The 20,852-nt window shown below is 48.3% G+C and overlaps 1 protein-coding gene across 3 annotated transcripts in view; it reads left to right on the top strand.

Moving 5' to 3' along the window:
• NUMBL (NUMB like endocytic adaptor protein) overlaps nt 1-20,852 on the top strand; it is a 182,495-nt gene that overhangs the window by 37,305 nt on the left and 124,338 nt on the right. The gene's annotated exons all lie outside the window — the stretch shown is intronic.

Below are 20,852 nucleotides of genomic sequence, written 5' to 3'. Positions count from 1 at the left end.
TATAACGGAATACCTTAGGTGGCAAAACAGAATACATCACATATAGCTCCTGGGCTATATGGATGTATTTTAATCCCCTGCCATTTTACACAGAAAAGCGGGAGATAAGGACGTCGTGAAGGGGCGGAGCCTATCTCCTCAGCACACAAGCGCCATTTTCCCTCACAGCTCCGCTGGAAGGACGGCTCCCTGACTCTCCCCTGCAGTCCTGCTTCAGAATCAGGGTAAAAAAGAGAAGGGGGGGCATTTTTGGCAGCAAATAATGATAATAACAGCAGCTATAAGGGAATAACACTTATATAAGGTTATCCCTGTATATATATATATAGCGCTGGGTGTGTGCTGGCAGACTCTCCCTCTGTCTCTCCAAAGGGCTAAGTGGGGTCCTGTCCTCTATCAGAGCATTCCCGGTGTGTGTGCTGTGTGTCGGTACGCGTGTGTCGACATGTATGAGGAGGAAAATGATGTGGAGGCGGAGCAGTTGCCTGTGTTGGTGATGTCACCCCCTAGGGAGTCGACACCTGACTGGATGATTGTATTTAAACAATTAAGTGATAATGTCAGCAATTTGCAGAAAACTGTTGACGACATGAGACAGCCGGCAAATCAATTAGTGCCTGTCCAGGCGTCTCAGACACCGTCAGGGGCGCTAAAACGCCCGTTACCTCAGTGGGTCGACACAGACCCTGACACAGATACTGAGTCTAGTGTCGACGGTGACGAGACAAACGTAATGTCCAGTAGGGCCACACGTTACATGATCACGGCAATGAAAGAGGCATTGAACCTTTCTGACACTACAAGTACCACAAAGAAGGGTATTATGTGGGGAGAGAAAAAACTACCAATATTTTTTCCTGAGTCAGAGGAAATAAATGAGGTGTGTGAAAAAGCGTGGGTTTCCCCCGATAAAAAACAGCTAATTTCTAAAAAATTATTAGCATTATATCCTTTCCCGCCAGAGGTTAGGGCGCGTTGGGAAACACCCCCTAGGGTAGATAAGGCGCTCACACGTTTATCAAAACAAGTAGCGTTACCGTCTCCTGATACGGCTACCCTCAAAGAACCAGCTGATAGAAGGCTGGAAAATATCCTAAAAAGTATATACACACATACTGGTGTTATACTGCGACCAGCAATCGCCTCAGCCTGGATGTGCAGTGCTGGAGTCGCATGGTCGGATTCCCTGACCGAGAATATTGATACCCTGGATAGGGACAATATTTTGTTAACTATAGAACATTTAAAGGATGCACTACTATATATGCGTGATGCACAGAGGGATATTTGCACCCTGGCATCAAGAATAAGTGCTATGTCCATCTCTGCCAGAAGAGCGTTATGGACGCGACAGTGGTCAGGGGATGCGGATTCCAAACGGCACATGGAAGTATTGCCGTATAAAGGGGAGGAGTTATTTGGGGCTGGTCTATCGGACCTGGTGGCCACGGCAACGGCTGGAAAATCCACCTTTTTACCCCAGGTCACTCCACATCAGCAGAAAAAGACACCGTCTTTTCAAACTCAGTCCTTTCGTTCCCATAAGTACAAGCGAGCAAAAGGCCACTCTTTTCTGCCCCGGGGCAGAGGAAGAGGAAAAAGACTGCACCATGCAGCCGCTTCACAGGAGCAGAAGCCCTCCCCTGCTTCTGCCAAGTCTTCAGCATGACGCTGGGGCTTTACAAGCAGACTCAGATATGGTGGGGGCCCGTCTCAAGAATTTCAACGCGCAGTGGGCTCACTCGCAAGTGGATCCCTGGATTCTACAGGTAGTATCGCAGGGGTACAAACTGGAATTCGAGGCGTTTCCCCCTCGTCGTTTCCTGAAGTCTGCTTTACCAAAGTCTCCCTCCGACAGGGAGGCAGTTTTGGCAGCCATTCACAAGCTGTATTCCCAGCAGGTGATAATCAAGGTACCCCTCCTGCAACAAGGAAAGGGGTATTATTCCACGCTGTTTGTGGTACCGAAGCCGGACGGCTCGGTGAGACCAATTTTAAATCTGAAATCCTTGAACACTTACATAAAAAGGTTCAAATTCAAGATGGAGTCACTCAGAGCAGTGATAGCAAACCTGGAAGAAGGGGACTATATGGTGTCTCTGGACATCAAGGATGCTTATCTCCACGTCCCGATATACCCTTCTCACCAAGGGTACCTCAGGTTTGTAGTACAAAACTGTCATTATCAGTTTCAGACGCTGCCGTTTGGATTGTCCACGGCACCTCGGGTCTTTACCAAGGTAATGGCCGAAATGATGATTCTTCTAAGAAGAAAAGACATTTTAATTATCCCTTACTTGGACGATCTCCTGATAAGGGCAAGATCCAGGGAACAGTTAGAAGTCGGAGTAGCACTATCTCAGGTAGTGTTACGTCAGCACGGGTGGATTCTAAATATTCCAAAATCGCAGCTGATTCCAACGACACGTCTACTGTTCCTAGGAATGATTCTGGACACAGTCCAGAAGAAGGTGTTTCTCCCGGAGGAGAAGGCCAGGGAGTTATCCGAGCTAGTCAGGAACCTCCTAAAACCAGGACAGGTCTCAGTGCATCAGTGCACGAGGGTCCTGGGGAAAATGGTGGCTTCTTACGAAGCGATTCCATTCGGAAGATTCCATGCAAGAACATTTCAGTGGGATCTACTGGACAAATGGTCCGGATCGCATCTGCAGATGCATCAGCGGATAACCCTGTCGCCAAGGACAAGGGTGTCTCTCCTGTGGTGGCTGCAGAGTGCTCATCTACTAGAGGGCCGCAGATTTGGCATTCAGGATTGGATCCTGGTAACCACGGATGCCAGCCTGAGAGGCTGGGGAGCAGTCACACAGGGAAGGAATTTCCAGGGCCTGTGGTCAAGCCTGGAAACGTCTCTTCATATAAACATTCTGGAACTAAAGGCCATTTACAATGCCCTAAGTCAAGCAAAACCTCTGCTTCAGGGTCAGGCGGTGTTGATCCAATCGGACAACATCACGTCAGTCGCCCACGTAAACAGGGCGGCACGAGAAGCAGGAGGGCAATGGCAGAAGCTGCAAGGATTCTTCGCTGGGCGGAAAATCATGTGATAGCACTGTCAGCAGTATTCATTCCGGGAGTGGACAACTGGGAAGCAGACTTCCTCAGCAGACACGACCTTCACCCGGGAGAGTGGGGACTTCACCCAGAAGTCTTCCACCTGATTGTAAACCGTTGGGAAAAACCAAAGGTGGACATGATGGCGTCCCGCCTCAACAAAAAACTGGACAGATATTGCGCCAGGTCAAGGGACCCTCAGGCAATAGCAGTGGACGCTCTGGTAACGCCGTGGGTGTACCAGTCAGTGTATGTGTTCCCTCCTCTGCCTCTCATACCAAAAGTACTGAGAATCATAAGAAGGAGAGGAGTAAGAACTATACTCGTGGTTCCGGATTGGCCAAGACGGACTTGGTACCCGGAACTTCAAGAGATGCTCACGGACGAACCGTGGCCTCTACCTCTAAGAAAGGACCTGCTACTGCAGGAGCCTTGTCTGTTCCAAGACTTACCGCGGCTGCGTTTGACGGCATGGCGGTTGAACGCCGGATCCTGAGGGAAAAAGGCATTCCAGAAGAAGTCATCCCTACTCTGGTCAAAGCCAGGAAGGACGTAACCGCAAAACATTATCACCGCATTTGGCGTAAATATGTTGCGTGGTGTGAGGCCAAGAAGGCCCCTACAGAGGAATTTCAACTGGGTCGTTTCCTTCATTTCCTGCAAACAGGACTGTCTATGGGCCTAAAATTAGGGTCCATTAAGGTTCAAATTTCGGCCCTGTCGATTTTCTTCCAGAAAGAACTGGCTTCAGTACCTGAAGTTCAGACATTTGTAAAAGGGGTCCTGCACATACAGCCTCCTTTTGTGCCTCCAGTGGCACCTTGGGATCTCAATGTGGTGTTGAGTTTTCTAAAGTCACATTGGTTTGAACCACTTTCCACTGTGGACTTAAAATATCTCACATGGAAGGTGTCGATGCTGTTAGCCTTGGCTTCAGCCAGGCGTGTGTCAGAATTGGCGGCTTTATCATATAAAAGCCCTTACTTAATTTTTCATTCTGACAGGGCGGAATTGAGGACTCGTCCTCAATTTCTACCTAAGGTGGTTTCTGCATTTCACATGAACCAACCTATTGTGGTACCTGCGGCTACCAGGGACTTAGAGGACTCTAAGTTGCTTGACGTTGTCAGGGCCTTGAAAATATATGTTTCCAGGACGGCTGGAGTCAGAAAATCTGACTCGCTGTTTATCCTGTATGCACCCAACAAGCTGGGTGCTCCTGCTTCTAAGCAGACGATTGCTCGTTGGATTTGTAGTACAATTCAGCTTGCACATTCTGTGGCAGGATTGCCACAGCCAAAATCAGTAAAAGCCCATTCCACAAGGAAAGTGGGCTCATCTTGGGCGGCTGCCCGAGGGGTCTCGGCTTTACAACTTTGCCGAGCAGCTACTTGGTCAGGGGCAAACACGTTTGCTAAATTCTACAAATTTGATACTCTGGCTAAGGAGGACCTGGAGTTCTCTCATTCGGTGCTGCAGAGTCATCCGCACTCTCCCGCCCGTTTGGGAGCTTTGGTATAATCCCCATGGTCCTTTCAGGAACCCCAGCATCCACTAGGACGATAGAGAAAATAAGAATTTACTTACCGATAATTCTATTTCTCGGAGTCCGTAGTGGATGCTGGGCGCCCATCCCAAGTGCGGATTATCTGCAATACTTGTACATAGTTACAAAAATCGGGTTATTATTGTTGTGAGCCATCTTTTCAGAGGCTCCGCTGTTATCATACTGTTAACTGGGTTCAGATCACAGGTTGTACAGTGTGATTGGTGTGGCTGGTATGAGTCTTACCCGGGATTCAAAATCCTTCCTTATTGTGTACGCTCGTCCGGGCACAGTATCCTAACTGAGGCTTGGAGGAGGGTCATAGGGGGAGGAGCCAGTGCACACAACCTGATCCTAAAGCTTTACTTTTTGTGCCCTGTCTCCTGCGGAGCCGCTATTCCCCATGGTCCTTTCAGGAACCCCAGCATCCACTACGGACTCCGAGAAATAGAATTATCGGTAAGTAAATTCTTATTTTTTTAATAACTTTGTGTATTAAACAAAGTTTGTGTACATTGAGCCATCAAAAAACAAAGGTTTCACTATCTCACTCAAAAAAGTCAGTATTTCGGAATATTCCGTATTTAGGAATATTTGGATATGGGATACTCAACCTGTATATCACATCTTGGTTGCTTGTTGCAGTGCCCTGATATCTAACAGTCTCCTGTCAGACAGGAAATCATACAGAAATCACCGGGGAATATGGCGCGGCAGCCATTTTCCCGGTGATTTGCACACGTGATATCTTCTGGCTGGTAACACCTCTGTAGACATACTGGGCCTCTTTCTGAGTTGCATCCAGTGCCGATATTCATGCAAATGCTCAATGTATTTCAACTGCACATGTGTCTAAGGAGCTAAAAAGTTGCGCAGCGCATGCGTCCCACTGTAAGCACAGAGTCTCAGTAGCGATTAAGATGCATGGTCCTAGAAATGTATTGGGCGTGCCCGGAGCAGCATTGGTGATATAATGGGGCAGGGTGTACAGTGTTCAACACTGCACACTCTGCACCCATAAAATTATACCTACCCCTCTGCAAACAGAAATCAGGAAAATGGCGTAGCAATAGAGATGTGCCCAGGAACAATGCGCATGCACCATGTAGCCGGAGACTGCACAAAGCCAGAGTCTACAGCGCTGCCAGGGAGTAGGGGATTCGCATGGAGCCTTCTTCTCTCTTACAACACCCCTGCTAGGAGGTGGCTATTCGGATGCACAGACATGTACCCTCTCTTACGGGCGTGTTTTGGGAGTGACAGAGGGGGAGGGGAACGTTGCATAACAGATTGCAAACTCAGACACTTGGGGGGGAATTTAATTTGTTTTTGGGCGCCCATGATTTGCTATTGAATTGGTTTGCCAATGGATGTGAGCGCCACGGGTGCCCATTGTTTCTGCTCGCACCCTCTTGAGGCCTTTTGAGCACCCAAACTGACGTTTTGGCAGTTCTTTGCACAGGTTTAGCTGCTTTATGCAGTGGGTGCCCATGGTGCTTTTTTCCCATCCACAGAACAATTGAATATTTGTTACACCCGCCAAAATAAACAATTGAAGTATCCCCTTAATACCTTACATTTGAGGCTAAACTGAGAATCTGCACCTAGCAGGGGGCAGGTGAAAGGGCTGATCCCAGCATTAGCCTATAGTCCCAGGCACCAGGGACGGGGCTGATACCAGCATTAGCATATAGTCCCAGGCACACGGCTGTACACCGGGGGCGGGGCTGATACCAGCATTATTATATAGCCACAGCCACATGGCTGTACACCGGGGGCTGGGCTGATACCAGCATTAGCATATAGTCCCAGGCACACGGCTGTACACCGGGGGCGGGGCTGATACCAGCATTATTATATAGCCACAGCCACATGGCTGTACATCGGGGGCTGGGCTAATACCAGCATTAGCATATAGTCCCAGGCACATGGCTGTACACCGGGGGCTGGGCTGATACCAGCATTATTATATAGCCACAGGCACACGGCTGTACACCAGGGGCGGGGCTGATACCAGCATAAGCATATAGTCACAGGCACATGGCTGTACACCAGGGGCGGGGCTGATACCAGCATTAGCATATAGTCCCAGGCACACGGCTGTACACCGGGGGCGGGGCTGATACCAGCATTATTATATAGTCCCAGGCACACAGCTGTACACCAGGGGCGGGGCTGATACCAGCATTAGCATATAGTCACAGGCACATGGCTGTACACCAGGGGCGGGGCTGATACCAGCATTAGCATATAGTCCCAGGCACATGGCTGTACACCGGGGGCGGGGCTGATACCAGCATTATTATATAGTCCCAGGCACACAGCTGTACACCGGGGGCTGGGCTGATACCAGCATTAGCATATAGTCCCAGGCACATGGCTGTACACCGGGGGCTGGGCTGATACCAGCATTATTATATAGTCACAGGCACATGGCTGTACACCGGGGGCTGGGCTGATACCAGCATTATTATATAGTCACAGGCACATGGCTGTACACCAGGGGCGGGGCTGATACCAGCATTAGCATATAGTCCCAGGCACACGGCTGTACACCAGGGGCGGGGCTGATAGGAGATGCATTTATCTGGTTTCAAATTGGTGCCTTAATGCACATATAAATGCAGCACTAATTCGCCACAGCATAGGACCTGGTGATTTGTACATTATGTAGGAAAGGATGGTCAAGCTACACAGGTTTCACAAGAAAAATGCATGAGGGATCAATAGTGCAACGTGCAGGGCTTTCTGCCATATTGATCTGGCTCACATCTGTTTCTGCATAGGAATGAATGATTCCTATACTGCGTATGCAGCATTCTAGATATTGATTAAAAAAAAAAATGATACATAATATATTCTTCTGCAACAGGGCCGTAATGAGGTTCTTCATCCTGCTTCTCCTTGTGCCCAGTCTCCCTTGTGTCGTAGAAGCTATAGGGTAAGATACAGTCAGTGCTGGCTAAGAGAAGTGTTATGTATGTTGCAAACGTAACTGGCAGTTATAGCAAACATCGCTGTGCAGCAGCACTGACGTTCTGGAAGTTTCCCACATAACTATATATGTTATCAGGCATTATGGAGAGTACCCGTAAACGATAAGATGTATCCTAGTATAATAGCAGATGAGAAGCTAGTGTGTACATCACGGTATCCGGACTCTGGGTCAACACCCGTTGGTCAACAGTGGATAGGTCGACACTAGAAATATGTTGACATGACCATTAGGTTGACATGAACAAGGTTGACATGCAAAAAGGACAACATGAGTTTTTTACAGTTTTTATTTTTCTTTTTTTGAACTTATTCATACTTTACGATCCATGTGGACTATGATTGGGAACGGTAACCTGTGCTGAGCGCAGCGAGCCATGCGATGGAAAGCGGTGCACTAATTGGGGTTCCCGGTCACTTTACAAAAAAAATGTTGCAAAAAAACATGAAAAACTCATGTTGACCTTTGTTCATGTCGACCTAATGGCCGTGTCGACCTATTTCTAGTGTTGACGTAGCCACTGTCGACCAGTAGGTGTCGACCTAGGCACGTTCGACCCTGAGTCCCATACCCTTAAATCACAGCAGTTGTGAAACCACGAGATGTACAGCCACAATGCAACCCTATCTGCCCATTACAAGGCCATGCTCATTATGGCCTATAAAAACAAGGACTCTCCCATCTTCATCTGTGTCCACAAACCAGATATTAGGAGGGGAAAAGTGAGATATCAATCAGAATAATGATGTAACCTGCCCCTAATACACTGCTTTACAGAGCTTGCTACACTGATGTACGTGTAATGTAACTTGTAACTAGGAACTGTGGGATAAATTGGTGCACATCACTTTGATGTCAGCAGTCCCCACTCCCCAGGGACCTCCCTGTGCTACAGTAATATGTGAAAGTACAAACTGAAAGGGATCCGGTCACCTTACCGGCGCTCGGGATGTTGATGCCGGATTCTCGACACTGGCCAGAAGACCGGCGCTGGAACGCCAACATAGATCGAAATACCAGCACCGGAATCCTGATTGCCGGCATCCCGATCATAAGTATGCCGTGCCGAGTTAGGATCGGGGGGTGGGGGATTGGGATAGTTAGGTTTAGGCTGCGGGGGCGGGGGGTTAGGCACCACCGGAGAGGGTTAGGGTTAGGCTGCAGGTTTTTTTTTTTGTCAGGCTGCGTGGAGAAGGGGTAGGGGGTTAGTGTTAAACCGAACAGGTGTTGGGATCCTGCACGTTGGGATGCTGCTGATTGTTTTCTGACCGATGAAATCCCAAGCGCCCAGGATCCTGATACCAACCCAATTGAAAACTCCGGAAACGTGATCTTGAGAGCTGAATACTGAGTATACCCCTATTACCCACTTACAGCATATATAGCAGAATCTTGGTTGTAACTTTTTATGTGGATGTCCAGTCCCAGGGGCAGACACAGGATTACTAGAGATGTGTTTCCAAATGTGTTTCCAAATACAATCGCGTCATTCCGCGAAACCCCGCCCCCCGAGCTGGGCACTCGGGAGGAGCCAAGACGGCCAGCGCTGCGCAGACGAGGGAGAAGCGGCTGAAGAGCCCCTCTCCCTCTCCCTCCCCCCCACCTGCCGTACTGTGTAAAATGGGGACACTTGTCTGCCGGAATGTGTAAAATAGGGACATTTGCCTGCCGGAATGTGTAAAATGGGGACACTTGTCTGCCGGAATGTGTAAAATAGGGACACTTGCCTGCCGTAATGTGTAAAATAGGGACACTTGCCTGCCGTAATGTGTAAAATAGGGACACTTGCCTGCCGTAATGTGTAAAATGGGGACACTTGTCTGCCGGAATGTGTAAAATAGGGACACTTGCCTGCCGTAATGTGTAAAATAGGGACACTTGCCTGCCGTAATGTGTAAAATAGGGACACTTGCCTGCCGTAATGTGTAAAATGGGGACACTTGCCTGCCGGAATGTGTAAAATGGGGGCACGTGCCTGCCGCAATGTGTAAAATGGGGACACTTTCCTACCGCAATGTGTAAAATAGGGACACTTGCCTGCCGTAATGTGTAAAATAGGGACACTTGCCTGCCGTAATGTGTAAAATGGGGACACTTGCCTGCCGCAATGTGTAAAATGGGGACACTTTCCTGCCGCAATGTGTAAAATGTGGGCACGTGCCTGCCGCAATGTGTAAAATGGGGACACTTGGCTACCGTGCTGTGTAAAATGGGGACATTTGCCTGTCGTGCTGTGTAAAATGGGGTCGCGTGCCTGCTGTAATCTGTAAAATGAGGACTTTTTTTTTTTTTATCGTGTGGTGGCCGTGATGATGAGATCAGATGAGGCCACACCCATTGTAACAGCCACGCCCATTTCAACGACGTCACGCCCCCTTGCCGGGAGCGCGCGCGCCTTCGGCACGCGCATACTGTTCCTCTTTATATCTATGGGGGGGGGGGGGGGGGGCATTTTTTCTTATGTGAATGGGGGGGGGGGGCACATTTGTAAATCTCGCACTGGGAGACAAATTGGCTAGAAACGGCCCTGACAGTATGTATATATTGGTCTATTAATACACTGAATAGTGTATGTAATACAGTATTAATAATTACCCCTAGACCTATAGTTGTAACGGTTCTCCCTGTGTTTGGGTGGGTTTCCTCCAGCTATTCCAATTTCTCCCACACTCCAAAAACATCACTGTTGGGTAAATGGTGGGGGGGGGGGGGGGGGGAGGGGTGTGTGTGTGTGTGTGTGTTGGGGAATTTACACCAAAACAGGGCAGGACTGATGTGACAGTGCCGCATTACTGATGGCGCTATATACAGTAGATGATAATACTCTTCCTTTATATCTTACAGAGGAGACTGTGCTGCTTGCTGCGTCACTGGCACATTTCTGTGTGCTGTGCTTTTCTGCCCAGCAAAATCCACTTTGCGACCCCACCCTAAAGTAGATATCCATTCACATGTTTATTTAGCATTACTGTGCTGGTTAAGTACTATTTCAAGCTGAAAACATGAGCAGATGTGACAAATCACCCGTAAAAGCCAAGGGAGCTGGCTGGTTTTTAATCACAGAGGTGTCTGACACTGAGAAACACTACAACTTTCTCTACAAACCAGGACTGATTTATGTTCTTACTGCTGCACAAATCACAATTCAATGGCTTTAAATGAAAGCGTGACTGAGGGTATTGCTCCAGGCAGGGGCTAGATTTGTCTTCTGTCTCATACCAAATCAGCTGCAATGCTTACAGTTAGCTGAACTTGCATCTGTTTCACATTAATGTATAGCTATTGTTGGCTCGCTGGATTCAGCGTTTTGTGTGCTGCACAAATGTTTGACATTGAAACCTACCAATTCACTGGTGGTAGTCCTGCCACAGAGGCATGAGGTACTATGTGCCTCCATGCCCCCACACAGCTACTTTTGAAAGCCGTCCTTTGGGAGGGATCCGGTCTTTAGGTCGACACTCATTAGGTCGACCACTATTGGTCGACATACGTTTTTTGTGGTTTCATTTTTTTACCTTTTTCATACTTTACGATCCACATGGACTACGATTGGGAATAGTAACCTTACCCGAAGCATGGCCAGTGCAGCGGTGCACTAACTGGGGTTCCCAATTATGAAAAAATATCATGTCAACCTTGTTCAAGTCGACCTATTTCAGGTGTCGACCTAGTCCCTGTCGTTCCTATGATCCACACCCCTTTGGAAGATGCGTCCACAAGTGTGTTAGGCATTGTGTAGGAGGAAGGTAACTGCGTCATCACGCCCCTGTCCACTGTGTTTCCTGAGGTGGATGTGGCGCGATGACCACATTTGCACCTTCAGAACAGAGGAACCGGTCTGTCTTGTGGGCGAGTAGCTAGAGTTCTGTGACGTTCTGAGTTGGGGAAGCCTGTTTCAGACAGATGTCTTGCAGTTAGCAGGGGCAAGCGTCAATACTAATGGTGACTAACAGCTGTGGATGGAAAAACAGTGGTCGGCGTGGATTCCCACATGGTGTCACACGGATCCTGGCCTCATCCTTACAAAAACACAGAAGCTCGCGTCTGATTTACAATCGGGCCCAGAATCTTGAAATTTATTATATATTCCTTTATTGTACCTGCATAAACCAGATGCAGATTATGGAGATGATAATGATTGATACATTATTGCCCCGTTGGCATTTATACAGTATGCTAGATTTAGGGTTGCACATATCTACAGATGCATTACGCTGGGAATATGTGGGTGGAAACACACGTGTGCATACACGTTTGCTCATACACATGCTTGCCGAGCAGCTTTTAGTCCTGTGAACTCTGCACAACCTATGTTGATCCAGTAGTAAGATTCTAGGTTACAGTACTGTACGTCCGTGAAACTTGGATTCTAGATGTAATTTCTGTTTGCGAGGAAGACATCAGATGTAAACCTGTAACACAATCCCATGATCTATTGATCCACAGCCATGGAAACCTGCAAAGTTGGTTAAATGTATTCTAGAAAAAGTAGGAGGGGAGGGGGGGGGGTGTAGCCCTCATCTTTCCAGTAACTGAATCTATTGATTGATCATTTTCATAGTTACAAAGATGTTTTGTCTGCTGGTGTGACGTTATTTGTAAACTCGCTTGTCTTGCGCTTGTCATATTTCTCCAGTGAAGATATCAGAGCTAGGATTGATAGGCTCTTAAAATGTATAGAGGGTCCAGTCGGGTAGTATAGCCCTGGATTACTGCTTCAGAGAAGATGTAATCTGTGGCATATCTATTGCTAAATGAAACAGATGTCTGCGGAAATAAATATTACGTTCTAATCTGACATTTGAGACTGGAAATTATTTTTTCCAGATTTTCAAATAATTGTGTTTGTCTGGTTACACTGTCTGCCTTATAGTAGATGGTCAGAAATAGAATTAAAAGTAGATCTCCAGATATTTTACATAGACAATGTCCATCTGGTAGATCCTTAGTGATCCCTTCACCCCTAGGATACTTACAATGTCAGAGATACTTGCTCCCGATTGCTGTTTTCTCTTGTCATACAGTATGTTGCTGGCCTCAGTGTAAACATAGAATTTGACGGCAGATAAGAACCACATGGCCCATCTAGTTTGCCCCCTTTTTTACCATATTTTTATCTGAAACCTTATTTGATCCTTACTTCTATGTAAGGATATTCTTATTTCTGCAGCAGGGTACACTGGGATTCCACTGGGTATACATTGGGGTGTAGAGTTGGATCTTGATCCGAGGCACCAACAGGCTAAAGCTTTGAGTGTTCCCAGGATGCACTGCACCATCTCCTCTATAACCCCACCTCCGGGCACTGGAGCTCAGTTTGTAAGTTGGTGCCTGCAGAGCAGGTCACTTAACAGGTGGGGCTGCGCTAGGCAGCCCTGAAAAGAGCTTTTTAAGAAGACTTGAAGGGCCGCAGCACTGGTTATGTCATTTTGACATGCTGTGCTGCTGCTCCATCACCTCCCCAGCAGCGCTGCATACTCCCACGGCCAGTTCCCGGGTACTTGCAGCGGAGGTGCACCGGTCATCAGGCACACCACCGCTGACGCTCTCCAGGATCGCGTGGCTGCACATCAGGGAGGAGGTAAGAGGGTCCCCCAAGTGGGACCCGCCGGTAAATCGCGGTCCCAGGAGACGGACCGTGCCGCTGGCGTGGACACTGTACTGCACAGGGATCCCACTATATCCACCAGGGCAGGGAGCACAGGTCGGATTTTACACAATCCGTTTTACATAGGCTCCACAGTACCCAGTGGTGAGGACCAGCATACGGGATAAGGCGCTGGCCTGTAGCCCCTCCCCCAGCTCCGGGCGCCATCTACTGCTGATGTTCCCACCCTGGAGCTACATTTCACTCACCCTCACTCCCTGACAGAGATTTTTACTTGTCCAGTGCAGTTTTATTGTTTATCTGTAATAACTTCTGCATTGTACCTGTGACTGAGTGTGCCTGTAGCTGCTGTGTGGATCTCATACTCATGTATCACACTTATTGCTATCACTATTTCTCTATCGTCCTAGTGGATGCTGGGGTTCCTGAAAGGACCATGGGGGGGAATAGCGGCTCCGCAGGAGACAGGGCACAAAAAGTAAAGCTTTCCGATCAGGTGGTGTGCACTGGCTCCTCCCCCTATGACCCTCCTCCAGACTCCAGTTAGATTTTTGTGCCCGGCCGAGAAGGGTGCAATCTAGGTGGCTCTCCTAAAGAGCTGCTTAGAAAAGTTTAGCTTAGGTTTTTTATTTTACAGTGAGTCCTGCTGGCAACAGGATCACTGCAACGAGGGACTGAGGGGAGAAGAAGTGAACTCACCTGCGTGCAGGATGGATTGGCTTCTTTGGCTACTGGACATTAGCTCCAGAGGGACGATCACAGGTACAGCCTGGATGGTCACCGGAGCCTCGCCGCCGGCCCCCTTGCAGATGCTGAAAAGAGAAGAAGGTCCAGAATCGGCGGCAGAAGACTCCTCAGTCTTCTTAAGGTAGCGCACAGCACTGCAGCTGTGCGCCATTTTCCTCTCAGCACACTTCACACGGCAGTCACTGAGGGTGCAGGACGCTGGGAGGGGGGCGCCCTGGGAGGCAATGTAAACCTATTTTTTGGCAAAAAATACCTCACATATAGCCTCCGGGGGCTATATGGAGATATTTAACCCCTGCCAGAATCCGTTGAAGAGCGGGAGACGAGCCCGCCGTAAAAGGGGCGGGGCCTATCTCCTCAGCACACAGCGCCATTTTCCCTCACAGAAAGGCTGGAGGGAAGGCTCCCAGGCTCTCCCCTGCACTGCACTACAGAAACAGGGTTAAAACAGAGAGGGGGGGCACTAATTTGGCGTTAGAAATATATAAAAAGATGCTATAAGGGAAAACACTTATATAAGGTTGTCCCTATATAATTATAGCGTTTTTTGGTGTGTGCTGGCAAACTCTCCCTCTGTCTCTCCAAAGGGCTAGTGGGTCCTGTCCTCTATCAGAGCATTCCCTGTGTGTGTGCTGTGTGTCGGTACGTGTGTGTCGACATGTATGAGGACGATGTTGGTGAGGAGGCGGAGCAATTGCCTGTAATGGTGATGTCACTCTCTAGGGAGTCGACACCGGAATGGATGGCTTATTTAGGGAATTACGTGGTAATGTCAACACGCTGCAAGGTCGGTTGACGACATGAGACGGCCGACAAACAATTAGTACCGGTCCAGACGTCTCAAAAACACCGTCAGGGGTTTTAAAACGCCCGTTTACCTTAGTCGGTCGACACAGACACGGACACTGAATCCAGTGTCGACGGTGAATAAACAAACGTATTCCTTATTAGGGCCACACGTTAAGGGCAATGAAGGAGGTGTTACATATTTCTGATACTACAAGTACCACAAAAGAGGGTATTATGTGGGATGTGAAAAAACTACCTGTAGTTTTTCCTGAATCAGATAAATTAAATGAAGTGTGTGATGATGCGTGGGTTCCCCCCGATAGAAAATTATTGGCGGTATACCCTTTCCCGCCAGAAGTTAGGGCGCGTTGGGAAACACCCCTTAGGGTGGATAAGGCGCTCACACGCTTATCAAAACAAGTGGCGGTACCGTCTATAGATAGGGCCGTCCTCAAGGAGCCAGCTGACAGGAGGCTGGAAAATATCATATAAAAGTATATACACACATACTGGTGTTATACTGCGACCAGCGATCGCCTCAGCCTGGATGTGCAGAGCTGGGGTGGCTTGGTCGGATTCCCTGACTAAAAATATTGATACCCTTGACAGGGACAGTATTTTATTGACTATAGAGCATTTAAAGGATGCATTTCTATATATGCGAGATGCACAGAGGGATATTTGCACTCTGGCATCAAGAGTAAGTGCGATGTCCATATCTGCCAGAAGATGTTTATGGACACTACAGTGGTCAGGTGATGCAGATTCCAAACGGCACAAAGGTGTATTGCCGTATAAAGGAAGAGGAGTTATTTGGGGTCGGTCCATCGGACCTGGTGGCCACGGCAACTGCTGGAAAATCCACCGTTTTTACCCTAAGTCACATCTCTGCAGAAAAAGACACCGTCTTTTCAGCCTCAGTCCTTTCGTCCCTATAAGAGTCATATTTGCCCAGGGATAGAGGAAAGGGAAGAAGACTGCAGCAGGCAGCCCATTCCCAGGAACAGAAGCCTTCCACCGCTTCTGCCAAGCTCTCAGCATGACGCTGGGACCGTACAGGACCCCTGGATCCTACAAGTAGTATCCCAGGGGTACAGATTGGAATGTCGAAACGTTTCCCCCTCGCAGGCTCCTGAAGTCTGCTTTACCAAGGTATCCCTCCGACAAGGAGGCAGTATGGGAAAAAATTCACAAGCTGTATTCCCAGCAGGTGATAATCAAATTACCCCTCCTACAACAAGGAAAGGGGTATTATTCCACACTATATTGTGGTACTGAAGCCAGAAGGCTAGGTGAGACCTATTCTAAATCTAAAAAAATTTGAACACTTACAAAGGTTCAAATCAAGATGGAGTCACTCAGAGCAGTGATAACGAACCAGGAAGAAGGGGACTATATAGTGTCCTGGGACATCAGGGATGCTTACCTCCATGTCCCAAATTTGCCCTTCTCACTAAGGGTACCTCAGGTTCGTGGTATAGAACTGTCACTGTCAGTTTCAGACGCTGCCGTTTGGATTGTCCACGGCACCCCGGGTCTTTACCAAGGTAATGGCCGAAATGATGATTCTTCTTCGAAGAAAAGGCGTCTTAATTACCCCTTACTTGGACGATCTCCTGATAAGGGCAAAGTCCAGGGAACAGTTGGAGGTCGGAGTAGCACTATCTCGGATACTGCTACAACAGCACGGATGGATTCTAAATATTCCAAAATCGCAGCTGATCCTGACGACACGTCTGCTGTGCCTAGGGATGATTCTGGACACAGTCCAGAAAAAGGTGTTTCTCCCGGAAGAGAAAGCCAGGGAGTTATCCGAGCTAGTCAAGAACCTCCTAAAACCAGGAAAAGTGTCAGTGCATCATTGCACAAGGGTCCTGGTAAAAATGGTGGCTTCCTACGAAGCAATTCCATTCGGCAGATTTCACGCAAGAACTTTTCAGTGGGATCTGCTGGACAAATGGTCCGGATCGCATCTTCAGATGCATCAGCGGATAACCCTATATCCAAGGACAAGGGTGTCTCTCCTGTGGTGGTTACAGAGTGCTCATCTTCTAGAGGGCCGCAGATTCGGCATTCAGGATTGGATGCTGGTGACCACGGAGGCCAGCCCGAGAGGCTGGGGAGCAGTCACACAAGGAAAAAATTTCCAGGGAGTGTGATCAAGTCTGGAGACTTTTCTCCACATAAATATACTGGAGCTAAGGGTAAATTTATAATGCTCTAAGCTTAGCAAGACCTCTGCTTCAAGGTCAGCCGGTATTGATCCAGTGGGAAAAACATCACGGCAGTCGCCCACGTAAACAGACAGGGCGGCACAAGAAGCAGGAGGGCAATGGCATGATGGCGTCCCGTCTGAACAAAAAACGGGACAGGTATTGCGCCAGGTCAAGAGACCCTCAGGCAATAGCTGTGGACGTTCTGGTAACACCGTGGGTGTACCAGTCGGTGTATGTGTTCCCTCCTCTGCTTCTCATATCTAAGGTACTGAGAATTATAAGACGTAGAGGAGTAAGAACTATACTCATGGCTCCGGATTGGCCAAGAAGGACTTGGTACCCGGAACTTCAAGAGATGCTCACAGAGGACTTATGGCCTCTGCCGCTAAGAAGGGACTTGCTTCAGCAAGTACCATGTCTGTTCCAAGACTTACCGCAGCTGCGTTTGACGGCATGGCGGTGGAACGCCGGATCCTAAGGGAAAAAGGCATTCCGGAAGAGGTCATTCCTACCCTGGTCAAAGCCAGGAAGGAGGTGACCGCACAACATTATCACCACATGTGGCGAAAATATGTTGCGTGGTGTGAGGCCAGGAAGGCCCCACGAAGAAATTTCAACTCGGTCGATTCCTGCATTTCCTGCAAACAGGAGTGTCTATGGGCCTCAAATTGGGGCCCATTAAGGTTCAAATTTCGGCCCTGTCGATTTTCTTCCAGAAAGAATTGGCTTCAGTTCCTGAAGTCCAGAAGTTTGTCAAGGGAGTATTGCATATACAACCCCCTTTTGTGCCTCCAGTGGCACTGTGGGATCTCAACGTAGTTCTGGGATTCCTCAAATCACATTGGTTTAAAACCAGTCAAATCTGTGGATTTGAAGCATCTCACATGAAAAGTGACCATGCTCTTGGCTCTGGCCTGGGCCAGGCGAGTGTCAAATTGGTGGGTTTTTTCTCAAAAAAGCCCATATCTATTTGTCCATTCGGACAGGGCAGAGCTGCGGACTCGTCCCCAGTTCTCTCCCTAAGGTGGTGTCAGTGTTTCACCTGAACCAGCTTATTGTGGTGCCTTGCGCCTACTAGGGACTTGGAGGACTCCAAGTTGCTGGATGTTGTCAGGGCCCTGAAAGTATAGGTTCCAGGACGGCTGGAGTCAGGAAAACTGACTTGCTGTTATCCTGTATGCACCCAACAAACTGGGTGCTCTTGCTTCTAAGCAGACTATTGCTAGTTGGATGTGTAATACAATTCAGCTTGCACATTCTGTGGCAGGCCTGCCACAGCCAAAATATGTAAATGCCCATTCCACAAGGAAGGTGGGCTCATCTTGGGCGGCTGCCCGAGGGGTCTCGGCTTTACAACTTTGCCGAGCGGCTATTTAGTCAGGGGCAAACACGTTTGTAAAATCCTACAAATTTGATACCCTGGCTAAGGAGGACCTGGAGTTCTCTCATTCGGTGCTGCAGAGTCATCCGCACTCTCCCGCCCGTTTGGGAGCTTTGGTATAATCCCCATGGTCCTTTCAGGAACCCCAGCATCCACTAGGACGATAGAGAAAATAAGAATTTACTTACCGATAATTCTATTTCTCGGAGTCCGTAGTGGATGCTGGGCGCCCATCCCAAGTGCGGATTATCTGCATTACTTGTACATAGTTACAAAAATCGGGTTATTATTGTTGTGAGCCATCTTTTCAGAGGCTCCGCTGTTATCATACTGTTAACTGGGTTCAGATCACAGGTTGTACAGTGTGATTGGTGTGGCTGGTATGAGTCTTACCCGGGATTCAAAATCCTTCCTTATTGTGTACGCTCGTCCGGGCACAGTATCCTAACTGAGGCTTGGAGGAGGGTCATGGGGGGAGGAGCCAGTGCACACCACCTGATCCTAAAGCTTTACTTTTTGTGCCCTGTCTCCTGCGGAGCCGCTATTCCCCCCCATGGTCCTTTCAGGAACCCCAGCATCCACTACGGACTCCGAGAAATAGAATTATCGGTAAGTAAATTCTTATTTTTCTGTACCCTGGGGGGCCAGGTGCCGTCAGGGTCTCATATGTATGTGTGTGTATTTCAGTCCCCTCATGCCGCTTTAATCCTCTGTTTGTGTCCTGTATTTACTGTCACATAAATCAGGGGGTTATTTGCAGGTATTGTTTGTCTGGCTATATTGTACTGTTACGCTCTAAGGCTACATTCCCTATAATGTTTGCCACACAGGACGGGAAATCCGCGGACACTTCTGCATTGTGCAGTGCTGGCACCAAGGATTTACCTGAGGGGGAAGTTTTAGCTGATGGTTCAGGTACTGGGTGCCATACATCTCCCAGTCAGACCGCAACCCCTGTGGCCAATCAGGAACCACCTTGGGCAGCGTTCTCAAGTATGCTGACTACACTTCTGACACGTCTTGCGCCCCCTATGGGGCCTCCTGTGCCATTGCAGCCACATATTGTCCCTGTAGTTAATCCGCCCTGGGCGGACACTCTGTCTACCAACTTAGAACAATTAAATCAATCTTTGGTTAGACAAAAGTCTACCCCACGCCCCTCTGTGGTCAAGGGGTCCTCTAAGCGGGCCATTTCTTCCTCTCAATCCACTAATATTTCGGATAATTCTTTTGATGAGGATGGGGAATATACTGATCCGTCAGACACTGATATAGTCGCTTCTGATTAGGATTCTACAACCCAGGTAACATCAGCCTAGTGGAGGCTATTAAGGTGATTCTCCAAATTCTGGGGCAGAGAGTGATATTGCAGGACAGAAATAACCCTTCTACATAGCTACAAGCAGACAGTGAGACATATAATGAGGGCGGCAGACACTGCTGGCTGTCAGTGTCTCCTGCTATCGCCGCTGATCTGCATTGTACCCTACCTAGCCTCTGAGTCAGAATCAGTGTCCGCCTCTCTGCTTCTCCTACTCCTGTTCTGTGGCTCCCTGTACAGCGGCCCATGGTATAGCAGATGGAGAGAGGGCATTGGTCAGGCGGTAGCGCACCCTTTATCTTTTCCAGCACCTGGAACTCGTGCTCCACCGGAACCACCCTTACTACACCCCTGAACCCACTCAGTCCAGCTTGAGCTTCCAGCACACCACTGACACTGCACTGCCTTGCGTGGTGAGTGATTTGATCTCTGTTGCATCTCAAGACCGTTACTTATAATTCTCCTGATTCTCCCAGCTGCATTTCACACTGGTGATCACTCTATCTCATATCATACAAATGCTACAGTCCCTAGGTCATCATGACACTGTCCTATCCCAGTTCTCATCCTACCTTCTCTGGAACCACCTCCTTTTCACTTCCTCTGTCAGATGGAGTACAGCAAGACTCAGTTTTAGGTCGTATTCTTTTCTGTATCTGTGCTACATCTTTGGGAAAACCTAAGATCTTTTGAATTTCCTTATGCACATGATACTCAGATCCTCTCCTGGTCTGTTACCATGCTTGTTGGTCCACTTCATGTCATTGCGCTATTTCATCTTGGGTGTCCTCTCACCATCTCAATCTCAATCTTTCATAAATCTAAAGTGGCAATCATTTGCGCATCAAGATCAACCTGGTTTTGCAGTGTAAATGATCGCCACATTAAAAAAAAAAACTGAAACCCTTACCAAATCTCTCACTTTCTGAAACTCTCACTCTATTACATTTGTTCCATTGTGTTCTCATCGGCCAATAGTTGTTACCGCCCTGCAGAGCCGGCCATAGGCATAGGCAAACTAGGCAATTGCCTAGGGCATTTGATATGCCTAGGGGGCATCAGCAGCTTCTGCTGATTAAAATGATATGCGGCATGCCTATATTCTGTGTGTAGCATTTCATATGCAGATACAGCCACAGTCTCGCACAGAATATAGGCATGCTGCATATCATTTTAA

This window comes from Pseudophryne corroboree, chromosome 8 (assembly GCF_028390025.1).
Source record: "Pseudophryne corroboree isolate aPseCor3 chromosome 8, aPseCor3.hap2, whole genome shotgun sequence".
In the NCBI taxonomy this organism is placed as follows: Eukaryota; Metazoa; Chordata; class Amphibia; order Anura; family Myobatrachidae; genus Pseudophryne; species Pseudophryne corroboree.
This window is presented reverse-complemented; position numbering and strand designations above follow the sequence as displayed.